At 35.8% G+C, this 14,314-nt stretch overlaps 1 pseudogene; it reads right to left on the bottom strand.

The window, feature by feature from the left end:
- Nucleotides 1-1,236: 1,236 nt before the first annotated feature.
- Nucleotides 1,237-2,178, bottom strand: LOC141374773 (olfactory receptor 4P4-like; annotated as a pseudogene).
- Between the last annotated feature and the right edge of the window lie 12,136 nt (nucleotides 2,179-14,314).

Genomic DNA, 14,314 nt, shown 5'->3' with positions numbered 1-14,314 from the left:
ATTTCATTATCTCCCTAATAGGCACATGGGAATATATATTAAATTCTTAGCCTTTCTGACATTACTTATTTTATTATTAATGCAGGATTGTTCATGACACAAGGATGAGTTCTAGATATGTAAGAACAATGCATGCAGTCAAATAAAAAATATGTTTTCCAAGAATTTAATTCAGTTATTATTTGTTTACATCTTAATTTGTCCAAGTTTATTGTTAGAAAAAAGAAAGATAAAAAGAAAAATAAAGATATACCACATACTTCTCCCACTCAGACAAACTAGTAAAAGCACAGTTCATAGGACGAAACACTTATATAGGATATAGGATTATTTGAAGGGGAGAAAAGATACTGCTGAAAAGCAACAAAAGAACAGGGCAGGAATCAGAAGGACTTCTAGTCTGTTGGATCTGCCAAGTTTTCCCGAATAAGAAAACATAAGCAGTGTGAATTATAGATAAGACATGGACCCTCAAGCATGGGGTGGGGAATCCTAAGCAGAGGAGGTAGCTGAAATACAGCCATAAAGCTAATAGATTCTAGAGTGTGTTTGGAGAATGTAGATGGACCCAGTGGAGCTGGTTGAAAGCATCCAGGCAAAGGGAGACATAGAAGGAAAGACAGGGAAAGAGAGAAGTCTATAACTTGACTTTTCAATGTGCCTTATGCCGTGTAAAATCTTCACATGTGTTAGTCCAAGTGATATTATACCTTCATGAGGTATAATATTACCCCATTTCATAGACACTCAAATAATTAAATCAAATTGCTAGGACCCAGGGATAAAAACTTACAGAATCACTGTGTCACCCAGCTCTCCCCTACCTCGAAGCCTGTCATTGTAACACCATATTTTCTTCCAGTGTGATGACCTCTAATATTAGCAAGTTAGAGCTGAACCAATTTGGGGAGATTTAAGATAAACAAGTGAGAAGGTTGGATTTTGTTTCAAGGAAAATAGGGTTCCTTATACATTTTTTGGAGAGACCAGAGATTTGATCAGAGATATGCTTGGGAAGGGCATTTCTTGAATTCCTCAAATCCAAGTGCTCACACCTGGAACTAATTGGACCCTTTAAAGTGCAGATTGCAATTTGAATTACAATGACTTGCTTCTTTGGCTCATAATAACTTCAGAGGTTATTCAGTCCAGCTCCCCAAAGAAAGTTTATATGCTTTCTATACCATCACAAATAGTCAATGTTCTGGGGACACAGGATTGAAAGCACGGTGAAAATCAGCCTATTGACTTGAATTCAGAATGTGCCATTTTAGACCACATCTTCCCGATGGCGATTTTCATCTCCATGTTTCTCAGGGTATAGATGAGAGGATTCAGCATGGGGGCAATCACAGTGTAAAACACAGAGATTTCCTTACCCTCGTTCTCACTCCCTGCAGGTAGAACGTAAGTATAGATACAGGGTACGAGGAAGAAAATGACCACCACTATGTGAGGGCTGCAGGTGGAAGGAGCTTTGCATCACCCTACAGAGAAGCGTGTCCTAAGATATAATATGAGAATGTAAGAAGCCACCAGGACAAGAAAAATGACAACTGCCACCATTCCCGAATTTGCAATCACTAAGATACTAACAACATGAATATCTTTGCACATCAGTTACAAAAGAGGCTTCACATCACATATGTAGTGATCTATCTGATTACAACCACAGAAAGGTAAATTGAGTACCATGAGCAATAGAGCGACAGAGTGCCAAAACCCCAGACCCCAGGCCATGAAGATCAACATGTTACATACACCTCCGCTGGTTCATGATGACCATGTAGTGCAGGGGCTTGGCAATGGCAACAAAGCAGTCTAAAGCCATGGACACCAGGATGAATATCTCCACACATGCCAGCAAGTGGGCAGTGAAGATTTGGGTCATACATTTGTTATAGGAAATATTTTTTTTCTTGCTGCACCTAAGTCCCTAATTAGCCTGGGGACCACAGTGGAGATGTAGCAGAAGTCCATGAGGGAAAGGTGACAGAGAAAATAGTACATTGGTTGTTCGCTTAGATGGCTGCAGGTGATTTTGGGTAAGATGATGAAGTTTGCCATTAAGACAGCCAGGTAGCAGAGCAAGAACAAGAGAAAGAACAGTAACTTTAGTTGCCTATTTCCCCATAATCCCATGAAAACAAATTCTATGACATTGTTCTGATTTTCCATGTGGTCAAGGTGAGTCCAGAGACACAACAGAAACTTAATTCATCTGAAATGTTACAGAACATATGGTGTTTTAGTAGTACTTTTTAAATTGTTGGAGTATTTTTACATTTTACCAAAAAAAATGTAGGTCACAGAGGGATATTTACACTTATCTTTTTTTTATTATGCTATGTTAATCACCATACATTACATCATTAGTTTTGATGTAGTGTTCCATGATTCATTGTTTGCATATAACACCCAGTGCTCCATTCAATACGTGCCCTCTTTAATACCCAACCCCAGGCTAACCCATCCCCCCACCCCCCCTCCTCTCTAGAACCCTCAGTTCGTTTTTCAGAGTCCATAGTCTCTCATGGTTCGTCTCCCCCTCCAATTTCCCCCCATTCATTCTTCCCCTCCTGCTATCTTCCTTTTTTTTTTTTTTTTAACATATAATGTATTATTTCTTTCAGAGGTACAGGTCTTTGATTCATCAGTCTTACACAATTCACAGCGCTCACCATAGCACATACCCTCCCCAATGTCTATCACCCAGGTACCCCATTCCTCCCAACCTCCACCACTCTAGCAACCCTCTATCTTTTTGGTTTAAGGTTATTATCATATTATAAATTATGTTTAACGAGAGCATACTATATGCTGGGAAATTTTATAAATATTTTGTATGCACTTAACTAATAATTGCCCAATAGTGACTCTTCTGATACTCATTTGACATATGGGGGAACAAATATGGATAGTTTCAGATAATATCTATTCATTCAGACACTTAGCAGTGAGCTAAGATATGAACCTGTATCTGATGCCAAATTCTATGCTCTTCAGAGCTATGCTATATTATAAACTGACCAAATGGACTTCTATCTGTTTTCCACCACTTTCAAAGATATGTTTTTCTTTTCATCTTTGCTATTAACACCCTATTAACTATAAGCAATTATTTCCCCTTCCATATGCTAGTAATAATAATTTATAAAGTCCCAATCTAACACCACATTCTATACATTTATGAAAACTAAATATTTATTCTCGACATAAAAGCAAAGTCAAGATTCTTAATCATAGCAGATAAATAACCTGCATTTGTTGATAATAAATTCAGTGACTCCCCTTCTTGGCTGTTTGGTCAAAATTCAGGAAAGACAGGAAATGGAGAACCAGAGGCACAATCTGGGCACCTGGCTATAGGAATGCGGTATAATTATTAAATAAAAGCTTTCCCTTTTTCCAAATCATTCTGAAGACACATTTTAGAGGTTGCTATTTAAAATGTTAGAAACACTGTGAGGAGCTAGCTGTGTTCTGTTGACATATTGAAGAATACAATGTGATTAAAGAATGTCCTGCATGTTTAACCATGCAGTTAAGTAGCACAGCCACTTAGATGCAGTAGACCTAGGAGCAGAGAGTGAATCTGTTGAGCCATCACCTTTTACCCATAACCAAATGTCTGTCACAGCAAAATCATGATTTGCCTAAAAGACTATTAATGTGAATGAATTATTTTAATGGTACCAGCAACAGTATGTTGAGGTGGACAGATCTCTCATCTAATGATCATGAAGATGAACATCCAGGCTCCTCTATCTTGTTACCTTTTTCTTGTTATCATGGAGCAATTCATTCTCTCTCATCCTCCTTCTCCAACTGGTATGTGGAACTAAAAATACTGGATCCATTTGTCTTGTGCTAAGAGCAAAATGGAGTTCCTTTTAGAATATGCAATGAAAGGTGTTATGGTTCTAACTTGTCAAGTCCATAGAAGAGTACTCTTAAAAATCTTACACAACAAAAACAGTTGTGTAAGAAAATAGATAACAGGATGTTCTTCACCAATTAATTGTTTTTTCCTGTGGATTTTGTATTCTGCCACAATGGGATGGATTGAAGATTTTATATTAGATGTACATTCAGGATAAGGAAAAAACATTGGCATTGGTATACGTTTCTTCTGGTTTCAACATAGAGCTTGGCAAAGTACTTCTTTATGTATCAGTTGAGAGTATACAAGCCAAAACTTTCATTATGTGGAAGAATAGGATCAGTTAAAGGACATATATAAATCCCAGGGTAGCTTTTCATTAAAATCCTAGAACAAAAACTAGAGAATCAAAACTGTAGGGAATGCAGCTCTTATTTTAGAGTGTGTCTTGAACATTGGTGCAAGCCTGAACATCTCTTAACACAAAGTCCAGTTCTGCTCAACCTGCAATATTTAAAAATCAGTCATGAAGATGTAGATCAATATAGAAAAAGATCTATAGCAGTGCCAGTAAACATTCTGCTGGGAATCCTCTGGTGGAAAAAAAGAAAAAAGAATCCATAAAACCTCCCTATGTCTCTTTCCTTTCTTTCCCTTCCCCTTGCTCTTTCTCTCTCCCTCTCTCTTTCAATATATCTGTGTATTCACCCTTATTGTACTCACCCTTCTTCTTGTGATGATATGAGATGCTAAAAGACCTACATGATGAGATGAAGTGAGGTGAATGAGGTCGGCATTGTCAAATAGCCTTAGGCTGCTATTGACCTTCTCACAACACATCAAATGAGGATCATCTGCTTCTGCACCATGGTTGACAGCAGGAAATTGAAACCATGGATAAAGGGGACTACTCTATTATTGTTCTTGTTTTGCAAATAAGGAAACTTGAATCCAAGGTTGTACAAGTACTAAAAAGGAGGTCTACATCAAAATCATCAGTATAAAACATATGATTTGGAAGCTCATACTTTTTTTCGTTGTGCTTACGGGTCTTCTCCCAAATACAAAAAAGGCTTAAAACCTTCATCAGTTGCACTCCAGATTTTCCTGAATGCCTTCTCTGAAAAACAACTACCAACAAAATTAAATAACTACCAACAAAATTATTACAGAAGAACTTAAAATTTAAATTATGAGATCAAATTCTGTATAAAATGAAGACTTATTGAAATTACAATTATTTTCTCTTTACCATATATATATCCACATGTATATATATATGTTTTTGTATGTAATATCGTATGTATAATATATATGTCGAGGTGATCCTTTGGGTGGTTCCTTTTACTTTGTCTATCTGTACTATATAACAGCAAACAGACATGGAGCACCTCTGACTCTCCTGTGAATCTTCCAGCCAAAGAACCTTTCTGGAAAACATTGTTGACAATACCATGAATTAAATAAAGCATGTGAGAGTCCCCAGGGGAAAACTCCCACAGACATTTTACATCAGCCAATGTGTTTGTGATTATAATCTGAAAATAAAGCCCATTTATTATAGTGGTCATATAGTAGTCATATAGATGGGCTTGAGGCTTACTTGATTTGTATTTTTTTTTTAAATTTTATTTGTTGTTAGTCACCATACAATACATCATTAGTTTTTGATGTAGTGATCCACGATTCATTGTATTCGTATAATGCCCAGTGCTCCATGCAATATGTGCCCTCCTTAATACCCATCACCGGGCTAACCCATCCCCCCACGCCCCTCCCCTCTAAACCCTCAGATTGTTTCTTAGAGTCTATAGTCTCTCATGGTTCATCTCTCCCTCCGATTTCCCCCCCTTCATTTTTCCCTTCCTTCTCCTAATGTCCTCCATGCTATTCCTTATGTTCCACAAATAAGTGAAATCATATGATAATTGACTTTGTCTGCTTGACTTATTTCACTCAGCATAATCTCCTCCAGTCCCATCCACGTTGATGCAGATGTTGGGTATTCATCCTTTCTGACGGCTGAGTAATATTCCATTGTATATATGGACCACATCTTCTTTATCCAATCATCTATTGAAGGGCATCCTGGCTCTTTCCACAGTTTGGCTATTGCAGACATTGCTGTTATGAACACTGGGGTGCATATCGCCCTTCTTTTCGCTACATCTGTGTCTTTGGGGTAAATACCCAGTATTGCAATTGCTGGGTCATAGGGTATCTCTATTTTTAACTTTTTAAGGCACCTCCACACTGTTTTCCAAAGTGGCTGTACCAATTTGCATTCCCACCAACAGTGTAAGAGGGTTCCCCTTTCTCCACAACCTCTCCAACATTTGTTGTTTCTTGCCTTGTCAAATTTTGCCGTTCTAACTGGTGTAAGGTAGTATCTCAATGTGGTTTTGACTTGAATTTCCCTGATGGCTAATGATGATGAATATTTTTTTCATGTGTCTGTTAACCATTTGTATGTCTCCTTTGGAGAAGTGTCTGTTCATGTCTTCTGCCCATTTTTTGACTTGATTATTTGTTTTTTTGGGTGTTGAATTTGAGAAGTTCTTTATAGATCTTGGATACCAGCCCTTTATCTGTAGTGTCATTTGCAAATATCTTCTCGCATTCTGTGTGTTGCCTTTTTGTTTCATTGACTGTTTCCTTTGCTGTGCAGAAGCTATTTAACTTTTTTTTTAAGGATTTATTTATTTATTTATTTGAGAGAGAGAGAGAGAGAGAGAGAAAGAGAGATAGCATAAGGAGGGTTAGAGATAGAAAGGAATCTTGAAGCAAACTCCCTGCTGAGCCTGGATGGAGCCCAACTCCAGCTGGATCCCAGGACACAGATATCATGACCTAAGCTGAAATCCAGAGTTGGATGCTTAACTGACTAAGCCACCCAGGCACCACTTGATGTATATCTTGAGGGTGGATTAGCTAAATGATTCAATACTTTTATATTGTTCTGGCACTGATGTAATGTGAATATGTATTTTTCTATCTTCTCCTAGAATAATTTCTTCAATGATTGGGGATATATTTTATATGTACACATATGTTTTTAATTGATCACATCATCTAATGAGTTAAATATGCAAAGAGAGTATAGAAGAGTATTACTATTTTACTAATCAACATAGCGTCATTACCATAAGCATGAAGATTCTGAAATAATTCTCAATGGTTAAATACATCCATTGGAAACTTAGAAGTCATCTACATTGTTTTATGATAGTAAGTATCATCTAATATTAGGATCTCAGAATTTGGAAATGCCACAATGCATAGTTATTTTCCTTATTTTAGTGTGTTTTTGTTTTACTTTGAGTAAATCAGGTTGAGTAAATTGTAGTCCTTTGTTCATAGCAGCAATCCGCATGGGTCCCTGCTAGGTCCAACTAAGTCTAATTTTACTTTATAATTTTTTCTGCATTGCTCATTTCCACTTCTGCTTGCCACTACTGTGCACCCACTGTACTCAATTGTACTCAACTTCACTACCCCCAGGATATAACACATTCCTTGTGATTTTCCTACAACTGTCCATAACTTGAATAGAACCTCTTACAATACTAACCATAAAGTATGACATTTGACTCTTCTTGCTGCATGGCCTTGCCTCATGCATACACTTAGAAATCTAGCCTCCAAATGCATAAAGCAAGTTTAGATAAATCCACATGAAGAAAAATATGAAGCCATGTTCACAGTGGAAGATTTCAATGTTCCCTTTTCAATGATTGATGACTAAAGAAGGCAGTAGGTCCAGAGGGTATAAAAGATCTGAATAATAGAACTTAAAAGTATATGGAGGTGTATATAAAAGTATACATCTAACAAGGAATATATATTTTGGTATGCATAGAGGGAATATACAGAAAATTAGCTATTACGTTATTTTTAAAAGCCTCACCATATTTTTGAAAAGTGATATTACACAAAACTCTGAGCACAATAAAAGGTATAAGTAGATCTAGATCTAGGTAGATATGAATATAAATACACATTCAAATACAATAATAGAAATTAAAATTATACTATTCAAAGTAGCTAATTTGTTAAGAATTAAATCATACCAGAAATTTAAAAATCTACCTATAGTTGAAATATAAGGAACATACTACCTGTCAACGTTTATAGGATACAGGAAGAGTGGTACTTTCAATGAAAATTATAGCCTTAATATTTTCATTAGAAAAAAAGAAAAATCTGAAAAGGATTTTATTTTTAGAAGACAAGAGCACATCAAAAAGTAATATGAGAAAACATAAGGCAAATCAAAGTGAATATTAAAAGAAACAAAAAAGAAAAAAAGAAAGAGCATCAAATTTTCACGTTGGATCCTTGAGAAAACCCTTGAAAATAAAATTTTAGCAATATGGATCAATATAAAAGAAAAAAATGTATATTAATTATGATCATTAATATCAATTAATCATTATCATTAATCATTATCATTAATATTAATTAATGATAATATAACTACTGATAAAAAGGAAGAGGAAAAATATAAAATATTATGAACAGCTAAATGCCAATAATTTTGAAAGCATAAACATAAAAAGATATTTCTACAAAATATTAATCAAAACTAACTCCATAAGAATTACAAAAGACAGCTAGTCTATAACTAGTAAAATTAGAATTAATTAAAAATAATCTTTAAAAGAAATACCAGTATCAAAATGGTTTATAATATTTATTATATTATATTATAATATTATAATATAATGTTATAATGATATTTTAAGATTTTATTTATTTATTTGAGAGAGAGAGTGAGCACAACCTGGGAGAGGGACAGAGGGAGAGAGTGAAGCAGACTCCCTGCTGAGCAAGGAGCCAGATGTGCGGCTTGATCCCAGGACCCTGGGGTCATGACCTGAGCTGAAGACAGACACTTAACCAACTGAGCCACCCAGGCACCCGAGGATTTAAAACATTCTACCAAAGTTTTTCAAAATAGACTTTCCTACTCTTTTACAGTTTCTCATAGAGGAATAAAAATCAAGCTAGCATTAATTTATTTTGCAAGACTATGGTTACAAGGAAATACAATTAATCACTAATCCTTTCTTCTCTGATATTGACTCTAGCAATCTCAACAAAATATTAAATTACTTTAATTTTGTATAAAAATTAACATTCCATTACCAAGTTTTATCCCAGATATTCTTTAATAGTTTATTATGAGAAATTTGATAAATATATCCACCAAACTGGAAATTAAAAGTGAATAACCAAATAATTATTTCAATAGATGCAGAAAAAATATGTGATAAACTTACATGTTCATCATATAAATGTTTAGCAATATCAAACTCAAAAGCATATTAATAATATAAAGGAACTTGCTTACCACTAAAATAGTATTTCTTAAAAGTCCTACTTAAAATGTTATCCTAAAGGGATTAAATTAGATACATTCTCTTCAATATCAAGAATGAGATGAAATGCTCATTTCTATCATCATTTCTATTCAACACTGTAATGCAGCACAATGAGACAAAAATCTGATCTGGAAGAAATGTATAGGAGGAAATAAAGCTGATATTATTTGCAGATGACAGGATCATTCTCATACAAAATCCAAAGATTCCATAGATATTAGATATAGCAGAGCCGCCTAGTGCCTGACCATGAGAATAATATACAATATTCAATTAATATGTAATTAAAATAGACACAGTTTATACTAGTATTAGATAATGAAATATCTAGTAATCAAGTAACCAAGATTTTCTTTAATTTGCTGTGTAGTGTTCTGTTGCTTGGTTGTGCCACAGTTTGCTCACTCATTTACTTACCAGTAAACTTTGAGATGATTTACAGTTTTTGGTTATTACAAATAAAGCTGTTAGTAGCATTCATGTAAATTCTTTGTATGTACATATGCTTTTATTACTCTTGTACAAATACCAGAAGAGTGTCCTGGCCAATGTTAGGTGTCTGTTTAGCTATTTATTTATGTATTTATTTTTTTCCCTAAAGAAACACGTACTTTTTATTTTTTATTTTTTTAATACTTTATTTTTTGTTATTATGTTTCTGATGTAGTGTTCAACAATTCATTAGTTATGTATAACACCCAGTGCTCATCACAACATATGCCCTCCTTAATACCCATCACCCATTTACCCCATCCTTCCAGCCCCCTCTCTTCTGTAACCCTCAGTGTTTTCTGTAGTACAGAGCTTCTCATGGTTTGTTTCCCTCTCTGATTTCTTCCCTTTCAGTTTCCCTTCCTTTATGGTTCTCCATGCCATTCCTTATGTTTCACATATGAGTGAAATCATATGATAATTGTCTTTCTCTGCTTGACTTATTTCACTTAGCATAATCCCCTCGAGTTCCATCATCTTGATGCAACTGGTAGGTATTCATCTTTTCTGATGGCTGAGTAATATTCCATTGTGTACATGAACCACATCTTCTTTATCCATTCATCTGTTGAAGGGCATCTCAGCTGCTTCCACAGTTTGGCTATTGTGGACATTTCTGATATGAGCATTGGGGTGCATATGCCCCTTATTTTCACTACATCTGTATCTTTGGGGTTAATACCTAGTAGTGTAATTGCTGGGTCGTGGGGTAGCTCTATTTTTAACATCTTGAGGAATCTCCATACTGTTTTCCAGAGTGGCTGTGCCAGCTTGCATTCCCAAAACAGTATAAGAGAGTTCCCCTTTCTCCACATCCTCGCCAACATTTGTTGTTCCCTGTCTTGTTAATTTTTGCCATTCTAACTGCTGTAGTATGGTATCTCATTTGGTTTTGATTTGAATTTGCCTGATGGCTAGTGATGTTGAACATTTTTTCATGTGTCTGTTAGCCATTTGTATATCCTCTTTGGAGATGCTTCTGTTCATATCTTCTGCCCATTTCTTGACTGCATCATTTGTTTTTTGGGTGTTGAGTTTGAGAAGTTCTTTATAGATCTTGGATACAAACCCTTTATCTGTAATGTCATTTGCAAATATCTTCTCCCATTCTGTGGGTTGCCTCCTTGTTTTGTTGACTCTCCTTTGCTGTGCAGAAGTTTTTATTCTTGATGAAGTCCCAAAAGTTCATTTTTGCTTTTGTTCCCTTTGCCTTTAGAAATGTGTCTTTTTTTAAGGTTTTATTTATTTATTTGAGAGAGAGAGAGAAAGAGAGAGAGAGAGACAGAGATAGAGACAGAGAGACAGAGCACAAGCAGAGGGAGTTGCAGGCAGAGGGAGAAGCAAGCTCCCGCTGAGCTAGGAGCCGGATTCAAGACTCCATCCCACAACCTTGGGATCATGACCTGAGCTGAAGGCCGACTGAGCCACCCAGGTGTCCTTACAGATCTGTCTTGAAAGAAATTGCTGTGGCCAACGTGTTTACCTATTTAAATTATAGCCAAGCTATTTCTCAAAGTTTAGGAACTGTTAAATCCAATGGAAAAGTGACAATAACCAGTGGAATGATTAATGAAGAAATAAGCTTATATATTTTGGGGAGAGAACATTATGGAATTTTTTGTTCATTTTCTTTATTTTTTTTTCAGGTTTCTTTTTTCTTTTTTTAATGTTATGTTAGTACCATACAGTACATCATTAGTTTTTGGTGTAATTTTAACCTATCCACCATTTCCTATTTCCTAGGTCAGTGACAGCCATGAGATGGTGGCCCACATTCCTCATGGGGCTTGCTGGTGTCAGAGGAAACAATACAGACCTTGAGCTCAAAGGATCCTAAAGGTATGTTTTGCATTTTTGGTGGCTCCATGAAGAATTGGTTCCCTGGCTTGATTTTGTTTCATCTGCCTGGGTGACTTCCCAGGGCTGGAGAGGCCTGCAGGGTAGATTTTATCAAAATCATTTGAGGCAAGTATTCTAGTCACAACTATCTGATGCGAGGTATAAGGTAAGGAAAGCAACAAATAGACTGAAAACCCTGGAAAGAATGAGGCTTGGGAAGGAGATACATGTGAGAACAAGGGCTATGAGAACTACAGGTGTATATACCAGGGAATCTAGAGGACCATCCCTATACGCTCAGGGCTGGATGCATACTCAGAAAAATTAAAGAAGACAGTAATATGGTTACCACTCAATGACCATTGGGCCTATGCAAGCAGGAAGTGAAAGCTAAGGCAGTGTTTTAAGTAACCTGGCAAAGTGCAAGCATAATTCAGGTATTGCCAATTCAGTTTCAGACCACTGCAATAAAGTGAATATCACAATAAAGTGAGTCAATAAATATTTTGGTTTCCCAGTGTGTATCGAAGTTATATTTATACTATACTGCAGTCTAAATTGTGCTGGAGCATGATTAAAAAATAATGCTTTTTTAAATATAATATATGTTATTGCTAAATGCTGCTAAGCATCATTTGAGCTTTCAGAGAGTTATATCTTGTTGCTGGTGGAAGGTCTTGTCTTAATGTTAATAGCTGCTGAGCAGAGAGTGTGGTGGTTGCTGAAGTTTTGGGTGGCTGTGGTAATTTCTTAAAATAACAATGAGTTTTATTGCATTGATTGAGTCTTCCTTTCACAAATGTGTTCTCTGTAGCATGAGATACTGTTTGACAGCCTTTTACGCACAGGAGACCTTCTTTCAAAATTGAAGTCAATCCTCTCAAATACTGGTAGTGCTTTATCTACCAATTTTATGCACTATTCTAAATACTTTGTTGTCATTTCAACAATCTTCACAGCATCTTCCTCAGGACTAGATTCCATCTCAAGAAACCACTTTCTTTGCTCTTCCAAAAAAGCAACTCTTCATATGTTAAAATTTGATCATGAGATTATGGCAATTCAGCCACATCTTCAGGCTCCACTTCTGATTTTCCATCTCTTGCTATTTCCACCACATCTGCACTGACTTCTGCCACTGAAGCCCTCAAAGTCATTCATGAGAGTTAAAATCAACTTCTTTCTAAACCCTTATTAATGTCAATAGTTTGATCTCTTCCCAGGAATGACAAATGTTCTTAATGGCATCTGGGGTGGTGAATTCCTTTCAGAAGGTTTTCAGTTTACTTTTTTCAGATCTAGCAAAGGAATCCCTATCTATAGCAGCTATAGGCTTACAAAAGGTGTTCCTTAAATAATAAGACTTGAAAGTCAAAATTTCTCCTTGATCAATGGGCTGAACACTGGATGTTATGTAAGCAGGCATGAAAATGTGAATCTTGTTGGATATCTCCATCAGAGCTCTTGGGTGACCGGGTGCATTGTTAATAAGCAGTCATATTTGGAAAGGCATCTTTTTTTTTTTTTCCTGAACATCAGGTCCCAAGAGTGGGTTTAAAATATTCAGTAAACCATGTTGCAAACAGATGTGCTGTCATCCAGCCTTTGTTGTTCTACTTGTGGAACACAAGCAGAGTAGATTTTGCACAATTCTTAAGGGCCCCAGGATTTTCAGAATGGTAAATGAACATTTTCTTTATCCATTTTCCACTGATGGACAGTAAGTTTGTTTACATATCTTAGATTTTGTAAATAATTCTGCAATGGAAGAATGAAAGGCTGTTATATTAAAAAGTGTAAAATACTTTTGAAAGAAATTAAGGAATACCTAATTAAATAGAAACACAGATCATGTTTATGGATTAGAAGACTATAATATGATTAAAATAGCAAGATTCCTCAAGTGACCCACAGGTTCCATGCAATCCCTGAGAAGATATCAATAGCCTTTTTTGTCAGAGGGAAAGTTGGTCCTAAAATTTATATGGCACTACATGGAACCCTGAAAAGAATAATACAAATTCTACACAAAGTCTTTCAGAAAATAGAGAGAATAGTACACAATTAATTATAGGAAGCCAGCATGCCTAAAGGCCAAGTCATATTGAAACAGAAAAATGACAATTATCTCTTATGAACCCAAACCCAAAGATATTAAACAAAATATCAGTAAACCAAATCCATCAATGCTTCTTAAAAAATAAGAGTTGACCATGATGATGTGGAATTTATTCCAGGCATAAAAGGCTGATTTAACATTTAAAAAAATCAGTGTATGGGGCGCCTGGGTGGTTCAGTCATTAAGCGGCTGCCTTTGGCTCAGGTCATGATCCCGGAATCCTGGAATCGAGCCCCGCATTGGGCTTTCTGCTCGGTGGGAAGCCTGCTTCTCCCCTCTCCCACTCTCCCTGCTTGTGTTCCCTCTCTTGCTATGTCTCTCTCTGTCAAATAAATGAATAAAATCTAAAAAAAAAAAAAAATCAGTGTAATTCACAAAGTTAAGAGAATGAAAGAGAATCACAAGGTCCTTTCAATTGATATAAAACTTATTTGATAAATTTCAATTGATATTTATGATTTAAAAAGCCTTTAACAATGAAGAATAGAAAGGTACTTGTTCAGCTTGATAAGAAGCATATCTATAAAACCTATAAGCAACGTATTATATCATAGAAAATTCTTTCTAGCATTGGAACAAGTCAAGCATGTCCACTCA

Source organism: Callorhinus ursinus, unplaced genomic scaffold (assembly GCF_003265705.2).
Source record: "Callorhinus ursinus isolate GAN/ISIS: 27379988/994484 unplaced genomic scaffold, GSC_fseal_2.0 scaffold21, whole genome shotgun sequence".
In the NCBI taxonomy this organism is placed as follows: domain Eukaryota; kingdom Metazoa; phylum Chordata; class Mammalia; order Carnivora; family Otariidae; genus Callorhinus; species Callorhinus ursinus.
The sequence above is the reverse complement of the archived record's forward strand: the minus strand, read 5'-3'. Positions and strand labels throughout refer to the sequence as shown.